The sequence below is a fragment of the Stegodyphus dumicola genome, chromosome 3 (genome assembly GCF_044657685.1).
Source record: "Stegodyphus dumicola isolate Sdum_Otavi_A_Nest chromosome 3, ASM4465768v1".
NCBI lineage: Eukaryota > Metazoa > Arthropoda > Arachnida > Araneae > Eresidae > Stegodyphus > Stegodyphus dumicola.
This window is the reverse complement of record NC_140770.1, coordinates 31,082,791-31,092,530: the sequence shown is the minus strand read 5'-3', so window position 1 is coordinate 31,092,530 and position 9,740 is coordinate 31,082,791.

Below are 9,740 nucleotides of genomic sequence, written 5' to 3'. Positions count from 1 at the left end.
GTTTTGTGATTTTGCGTTGAATCACTATAAATGTCTGTTTCCCTTTTCGAACTGTTGCCACCCACCCAATGTTAGAGTCCTGCATTATATTTGAAAAAATTAAAAAATGAAACATCTGCATAAATGTATGTATATTTCTCGCACTGTGATAAAACAACGGTACATAGAGCCATCGAATTTTGAATGACAAAATCCTCCTACGAATATGGGCATGTGGAAGACCAAATTTGAAATTTGGAATTTGTTTTATTAACGATTTCATATTTTGTAAAACTTTAACGAAATTTTAATTAACAAACTCAAGGATTTCAAAGCGAGCAATGGCAACACTCTACGCGGAAAAAAAAACCCTTTTGTCTCCAGCGCGCGGAACATGTCCAATTGCTCTTATGAGACTCTGCATCTGCAGTAATGAAATAAGAGACAGACAATTTCGTTGATAATATGGTGCATGCGAAGATGTAGGAAAATGTCATTGAAATGTTGAAATGTATTTAATCGAAGCAAGGAACCATGGATATCATATTCGACATGTGAAATCCTTCAAAATGAAGTTATCGCATTAACGACTGTGTTTCGCCCAAAGGAAAGTCTTTTCAAGGTTCGTAACTACTAGTTTTACATTTCTATACGCATAGCACCAAGGATAAGGAAAGGTAACAAGTAAAAAACGTGCATTATTTTAAGTCGAAAATTTGTTTTAACTATCAAAATCTGATTTTTCAAATTTTCAGAATTCTCGTCCTGTAGTGTCCTATAAATACTGCATAGACTCTAAATGTGGTATTCCTTCTTCTGAGTGAATATAAAACGATGAAAGAAATATAGTTCTACCGTGCCTAATTTTTGAGAAATATGTGAATGCAAAATTAAGGCCACGTTTCCAGTTAAGAACTGCAAACTCAATGCAGTATTTATGCAGTATGCTCTGATTACCATCTATACATTCATAGAAACTTTGTTGTGAATTATCTCGCTTGCCTGACATTAACATCAGAACAAGCCCACGAAACTCATCGTGGCAAGGAGAGCAATTTGCGCCTCTCGTTGCCAAGAGCCTATACAGGTGACAGTACGACTTCGCTCAGTTCCTTTGCCTACCACCAACCTCTCGAGAGGACCTTCGGCTCGCCATGTACTTAGAGTGCCCAATGCCGCAAAGACACTATAAATTTACAAACATCCATGCCTTTTTCTGAATTAAACCCGGGCTCTTCGGTATCGCAGTAGGCTTTTCTAACCACTATACCGCCTGGGCGGCACGTAGAAATAATGAAAAAAGTACTTTTAATAATTAACAAATTTAATTTATTAGAATTTTTTAAATTTAATTTATTAGAACAGAGGCCTTGTTCAAAAAGTAATTGCAAAATATATTAATAAATGAGCTACTTCTTTCAATAAGAAGGGAATTAAATCGGCTTTACAGTGCCTTTATTAAAGCTAACTCTTTCTTAAAGTATGTGATTAAATTATTAAAAATTAACGCATGAATTTTCACGCACAAAAAAGAGTGTATCGAATCCGAAATTTTTATATCTTCGATGATCAGATGAGGTTAAATAGTGATATATTTCTAGAAAACATCAATTGCACTCACAAATGTTTTCCATTCTAATTATGGTTGGCATCAAACTTACCTGTAAACTTGCGAATGGTATGCATAGAGTTGCAATCAAAAATGAAGCATAAGGGAAAGTGCAAATGTTGCCTGTTATTCGTAAGTTTTATTTTAATTGCTTTCCCGTAATCAAAACGATTTGCTTATACGTGCACTGGTCGTATGGAAAAAGAGGTAGGCTTTAAGATTTAAATGATCGACACAAAGCGGTCTATAATAGACAAGTCGCACTAATTATTCATGAATAAGTAATTATTCAAATTTGTAGAACTTAGTTCAATGCTTTTGTATCAGCTTACGGATTTCAACGAAAGGACTTTAGTGGAAAAATGTATGGAAAACCCTACTTAATTCGGTGTGTAATATTTTATTTTTTCATGTTATAAGGTATTTCTCCGGCCTTCCTAGCGTGCCTTCCTGGTGTAGTGGTTCTCCACGCTGGGCCGGTATCCAGAGGTCCGTGGTTCGATTCCCAGGGAAGGCGTTTGCTCATTTTTCATATTTTCTGCTTCCGGTTTTAGCTTAATGTCTCTACGGTGGCGCCCTAACTAAAAAGGGTGTTGGATGTGGATTCTCCACACCCAGGATTTGGCGATCGGGTCCCCTAAAAACACCAGTCGCCATTTAAAAGGGGGAGTCTATAGGGTATTTCTCCGGCCTTCCTAGCGTGCCTTCGTGGTGGAGTGGTTGGGCACGCTGGGCCGGTATGCAGAGGAGGTCCATGCGATTCCCGGTGAAGGCGTTTGGTCATTTTTCATCCTGCCTGCTCTCAAAAATATCTAATGTCTCTACAATGCCATTTTATCATAATCTGCCTGTTTAAAAGAAATAAAAGGAAAGGCAATTTTAAAAATATTATTTCTGATTATTTTGAAGGATAATCGAAATGTGTATTTAATGCACCGGGATTTGCAACAAAGAAAATTTTTTAAGAATTTTTAACCACATTAAATTTAATTTCTGAATATAAATGGAAAATGTATAAATGAAAATTCGTAGTTAAATTTGCATTTAGGCCCTTTACTCTTCATTCTTTCTATTCAAAAAATAGTTATTGCTTGCAATAAACTTCTCTGGTCTGTGCCATTTCTAATACTTATCACATGACTTTTACTAACACTGGTGAAGTAAATAGTTTTGCTACTTTATTACTTAGTCAATCAAAAGGATACTGAAATCGAAACTAAGATTTCATCCTTATAGATTAAGAGATGATTGCGTTCCTATTTGTCACTATAAATTAATATTTCGTCTTGAATGCATTGCATTTTCATGTCTGCTTCCCTTGCGAGTAAGATGCTGCTACACTGCTTTCTTCTTACCACAATAGCATAAAAAATGTATATGTTATGTTCTGAGCAACCACGATTAGTGTGCCAAGTTATTTGTATCCGCGAATGTTAAAATTAAGCAATAAAAATGAATATTTCAATCTTATTATCGAGTTTCCTATTTATTACAGACACAAGGTGTTTCATTAAGACCGCCCAAACTTTGCACAGCCAGATTCCTCGCATGGAGTACATAACATTTACCTTAAGAACTGTACCTGTACGACCCATAGTTTTAGATATAAAGCGCATACAAGATGTATATTGTTCAAAACTGATTATTTCATTTCTCAGTGATTAAAAAACTGTTTTATATAAATAATGGTGAAATCTTTTAGAATTTAATTTTAATTATGAAGTGAAATTCACGATTTAACATCTTGAAGAGCTGATCATTACTCCGCGAAAGCATACTGAGAAGGCGGGAGAAATGTCTTATAATATGATACAACAAAATTCCCCTTCCAGTTTAATATTCTTACAGAATTCAGTATAATTAAATACATTAACCTCATCCAATATGTATGAATAGAGTTATACATTTTTAAGCCATTTCCAATCGAATTTAAATGAAGTAAGCTGCAATTTATATTCAACAGACTTTATTTCAGTTTGAAAAGTGTTCCTAACACTTACATTTTTAAAATGCATAATTCCTAGCGGATCTGAGTTAAATAAATATAGCTCCGTTTAGCATAACGTTATCAAAGATGAAGTGATTTTGTGGGTGATAAAGGAGTAAAATTTTATTGCTTTTATCAATGCTTGATACACGATGCATGAAATACAATTAGAATGATTACGTGACAGGAGTGTTAAAGATAAATTTTTAGCGAAACGGTCGCAGTCTGAACACACGACAGTACTGAAAGAGACGGTTTTCCTCTGTGTTTTCATTTCACAATGTTTTACGACGTGTAACAGCAACGTGCAATATAAAAATTTCCAAGCGGTTTCAAGAGATGATGTTTAACTTCACATAATGCAAACCACAAAAATCATTGAGTTGTAGCATTAAACGCGATATGCCCCACTTATGGAAAGCTAAAATTGATTCATAAATGATTATCTGGGATGAAAAAACGAAGTTCCATTTCCCTATTGTCTTAAAAATTAAACCACATTCGAGATTTTATCTCAATTTATAACCCAATTATTAAAGAATTAACTCGATCATAAATGATCATGAGCTCAGACAATAAAAAATTAGTTTATCATTGAATTCTAGTGTGAATTGTTCGTAACTGGTTTCTGACAATTTTGTTTCAGCTATGCATTTTAACTTAAAGTATCAAGTTAATTAGTAACTGATAATTAGCTACTCGGGACTATATGTGTAAATATAAAAGGTTCGGATCTACTTTGGTGTTTTCATGCAAGTTGGTTTTATATTAAATTGTGGAGCGACTGGACTGCTTCCTGCTCTAAAGTTCCATTTCCCTATTGTCTTAAAAATTAAACCACATTCGAGATTTTATCTCAATTCATAATCCAATTATTAAAGAATTAATTTGATCATAAATGATCATGAGCTCAGACAATAAAAAATTAGTTTATCATTGAATTCTAGTGTGAATTGTTCGTAACTGGTTTCTGACAATTTTGTTTCAGCTTTGCATTTTAACTTAAAGTATCAAGTTAATTAGTAACTGATAATTAGCTACTCGGGACTATATCTGTAAATATAAAAGGTTCGGATCTACTTTGGTGTTTTCATGTAAGTTGGTTTTATATTAAATTGTGGAGCGACTGGACTGCTTCCTGTTCTAAAGTTAGAAGTGAAATCTATAAAAAATATTGTAGTCCTGTGTGAGAATTTATGTATTTATTTTTAATTAATAGTTAATTTTAAGTTACTTTTCTGTCACTTTTTTTCCACCCATGCTTTTCATACCAGAATGTAAATGAGATATCGAGCGTTTATTCAGATTGAGGAAGAAAGAAGTGCTTTTTTATTTAAGAAAAGTTTTTGCAAGTTAATTTTAGAGTGTGTTCTGCGTACTTGAGGCCAGTTGTACCGTTGCTTATTGGCGATTTGATCCTGAGTCGTTGAGTGCTTTTAGCCATTAGGCTTGTCTCGCCGGTTTTCTACAAACCAGAGACTTTCCTGCGCGTTACTTTATCCTGTGAGTCCTTCTAATATATTACATTACATTTGATTTAGTTCAATATTCTGTATTTAAGTCAAGCTAGAAGTGTTGGCTTGTGTAAACCCAAGTTGGGTTTTTGTTACTTCTTTGTGTTCAAATAAAAGGGTTCAATAATACACTGTAATACATCTGACTTTTGTTTCTGTAATCAGAAGAATCGATAATTCTTCCGTAGTCTTTTTAAAGTCGGTGTTTTATGCTTCCAGAGAATACCAGACTTTATACCATAATAAAATCATTTTATACTTCAATACAGTAACATTTTAGTAGTCTGGATAAATTGTTCTTCACTGCAGATCAATTAAAAATGTTGTTTGTTAAGGGTGTTGAGAGTGGATACAGAAGAGAGTTGGTTAGAGAGTTGAGAGTAGCAGAAAGCGTGGTAGCTTACCAAAGAAAAGTAATGGATGTCAATAAAATAAAAGTTTTTTAATTTGTGCCTTTTCTTGAACTTAACAAAATAGATGAGCATGGCATGTCAAGCTATGATATATTAAAAAAGCAGAAGGTGGATAACAGCATGATAACTTGAAAATTATAACTTCTGCTTCATAGCAGGTCTAATTTGCAATTACATTAGTTCGTCAGGTATTTGGCTGAGAATCGATGCATAAATACTGTCCTGGACATTCTGCTGGGTCTCTACTCAGGTTCCTGTCTTCGACAGCTGCATTCTGTATCAGGATTCTGTGCATAACATCGCCGCATCACGGTGAAGAGAACCGTATAGGTACTGGTAGAGGCCCCAAGGACGATAACCAGGACGTCACACAGCCGTGGATTTTACTGCAGAATTATATAGCGTTACACTTTTCATCCCCTTCAGCAATGTGCAGACGCAAAGAGTAATAAAAATTTCCGAAAACTATTAAGCATGCTTATAATTTATCTAATTGCATTTAAGTTTCTGTTGATTTACAAAAAGACGAAACAAAAAAAAAATATGTGTGTAAATACAAGGTAAACGGGGTAAGATAGAATACTAAATTTAATCCTTTTCTTTTAATTTGGTAATTTCTCCTTTCTATTTCAAAACCAATACCTGCTCATAATAGTAAATCGCTCAAAATTACATCAATTCAAAACTAATCATTATCACATGATTCTTATATGATCAAATGGCATAGGAGTTTGTATAATGCTTCAGCCATCATCGCTGAAAATAAAAACTACTAAACAAAATCAAAAGATAATCTAAAACTGAATCATTTTGATCAGATTTTTATACTATGATCTGGGTATTTCTTTTTTTTTTTCTAGTTGGTTTGCTATCGGCCCTTTTCTTGCTTGCTTCAAATCTACTATACAAATGTAAAAATTTATTAAAGAACTACCGCGTTTTTCTCACCGGTTTGCCGCATTTAAATTACGAATTTGTTTCATGAGCAGCAGACAGACAGATATGAACAAGTGCAAGGGGCACCAAAACATCGTCATGGGCAAAAGTGGTATCGCCCCACTGCATTAACCATCTATAGAAGTGCACCGTTACGGGGCACACTAACGCCATGTTTGGACATTTGTTTACATTACAGTATTCATAATAGTTACATATTAATGGTGCATAATTTGCATTACAGATAATATTGACATAAGATATATTTTACACCGGTACTTTGAAGTTTCATGGATAAATAACAATAAGTTATTTACCAGATGTATATACATATTTCTTTTGTGTTTCGATTTGGAGTTTTTTTGTGGGGGAGGGTGATTATACTACGTGGTTCGTTGTCTGTTTGATTTTCTGTTACACGGTGCGCAGTTTATATGTTCATTCATAGTACAGTTCATAGTTCAGCACTCAGTTCATAAATTCATTTCATGGTATATAGTGTTGAGTGCGTAGTACTGGTGTATCTGTGATACATTACACAGTATGAAGTCAGTTCATAGTTCGTAGTTTGAGTAGGTATGAGAAAAGTCAGGGTTGTCTCAATAAATGAAGATATTTATGCGTTTTTTTTTAAAGGCACTCCTGCATAGTATGAGGGTGGAGAGTGGATATTCTTATTATTGCATTTTTCTGAACTTGGGAAATTATTTTGAGTTGTATGCTATGGATTACACAGGTCCAGTGTTTGGCGCTGTATGAAATCAATAATATTTTTGATGTTTTGGAAGACTTATAGAAATAAAGGAAAACTATAACTTACTGGTCTTCACATTTTAATCTGCACATTTCTTCTTCGCTTCTGTGTCTTGCTAGCTTTCAGTCGCCTCCTCATGAAGAGCAGTTCAGTTAACCATGGTTGCTACTATATCTTCATCTTCTACGTTATCAACGTCTAAATTGCCACACAACACTGCTGGCCATCCAAAATACAACTAGAAGAAGGGCAAGAGATACCAAAGCCAAATTTATTTCAAGCGTTACACAGCGTATTAACGTTAATTAATTTGAAATATCGCCTTCTTTGAGGGGTGAATAAGACAAGAAAATCAATAATGATTAGTGCCTCCACGTTTGTCAATAATCGCTGCTACACGCCGCGTCACTAAGCGGAAGAAGTTTTGGATGTGATATTGTGGAATGGCAGCCCATGCTCTCCTCCAGAGTTGATCTTGGTAAGCCGTGTTCTACAATCATTCTGCAATCATTGACCGGCTAAGTTCAATGACTAGGTATTCTCCAATCATTGACCAGTTATGTTCGATGGGCGATAAATATGGAGAATGGGCAGGCTAGGGTAATAGTGCAATAGCTAAAGAGTAGCTTGAACATTGGCGTCCATCGTGTGATCGCGCATTGGCTGGTTGAAAGTGGCCGCAGGCAAGCCGTGAAAGTAAGGAAGAAGAACAGATGGCAAAACCTCAGATGCATAGCGCTGGATGGTAAGTATACCGATATTACGTATTAGGGATGCCAGAGGGAAAATACCACTCCTCACCATAACACCGAGTACAGGACCAGTATGATGATGCATAACACAACAGTCGAGCAGGCTCTCTCCAAGGTATCCCCAGACTAATCAGACCATCGTGTTATTAGAAGCAGAAGCGTGATTCGTCCGAAAACAGAATCTCGTGCCATTCGAATGTCCATCGCCACCATCAAGTGCACTCTTGCAAAAGCAAACGCCCTGTGGTTTAAAACGCCTATTGAGTTGCTTTCATGGTGTTGCATTTTGGATGGCCAGCATTTATATACATGAGTATAAGACAAAAATATGTAAAACAAATTCTTCTAAATTGCAATAGTCCTATCCTAAAAATATTAACTTGCTTATAATAAGCTCTTGTAAATTATGCCATTTCAGCATTATGATATCATAATTTTTACTTCATGCTAAAGATGTAGGCCCTTATATAACGCTCCAGCCAACAATATTAAAATTTCGTAACAAAAGCTAAATTAGCCAATAGGAATAGAGGAAAACTATACCTTTCTGGTCTTCACACTTTAATATGCGCATTTCTTCTTCGCTTCTGTGTCTTGCTAGCTTTCTGTCGTCCCCTTTTTTTGTGAGTGTGCACTTGGAGAATAGAAAAATTCTCGAAACACCGGCCGAATCTTTATGTACCATCTTTCGTAATCATGCATCTATGAAGCCCATCACCATATCAAAAATTTTATTATACATCTGCGTGTCTCTCTCTCTCTCTCTCTCTATATATATATATGTTTTAAAAGAATAAATAGAAGTTAAATTAAATTTAAATAATTTTCTTTCGCCATTGCTGCAAGGAATGAAATGTGAATTTAACAAACATTCTCAATTCGTAAAAGCAAATTTAAAGTTAATTAAATTTTAAATAATGAAATTTAATTGCAGACAAGTAAATGATTAAGTATTGCTGCGAATTAATCTACAATAACTTTTAATTTCTGACAGCACATGTAAATCAAGTGCAAGTATCAAAATCCATGAATAAATGTATAATTAAAATATACAATATCAAAAATATCAAAAATGTTTTAATTCTAAAAAAATTATAAAATGCATAAGTGAATAATTGTTGAGCAGGCTGGAGACAGACTTATCAAGGGGAAGTTGCCTCCAAACCTAACTCTTCAATTATTCAATCGTGTTTTGTCATCCGTGTAGACAAAGGTAAAAGTCAAAACGGTACTTTTCCGTTTTGCCGGCGCAAGCGATAAAGTCGCCAATAATGGTACAACCGATGCCAAACGGAATATTCTGGCTGGTAACCTTTTACGCCTCATTTTCAAAACAAGTCGCAGCTTTTTCTTATCAGATTGATTGTTTCTTTCAATACTGGCATATAATTGCATAGAATTTTTATCAGATAGTTCAGTTTTATGTCTAAGGCCATTTTCGGTAATTAAGTCAATTAGGATGCAATCACAGCTCTTACCCGAAGCCGAAAATATAGAAAAGGAAAGTCAAGGATTAAATTCATCAATTCTAATGAGAATGCATTAGTGAAGTAAAGCACTGCAGTTTTACATAATTTCTGAGTAAGCTATTCGTACGCATTGAAATATTTCTTGCATTTAAACTTGTGTTCCAAATTAAGATTTAACTTGAAATTAATGTAGATAATTACTGAAAGCATTAGATTTTTGTAGAGTAGTTTACGTGAGATGAGATCGCTTGGGGTCACGTGATATGAACCGGCGAATTAGGATGTTGAACCATGAAAGCATACTAAATTCTTAAATTAATGTCTTTT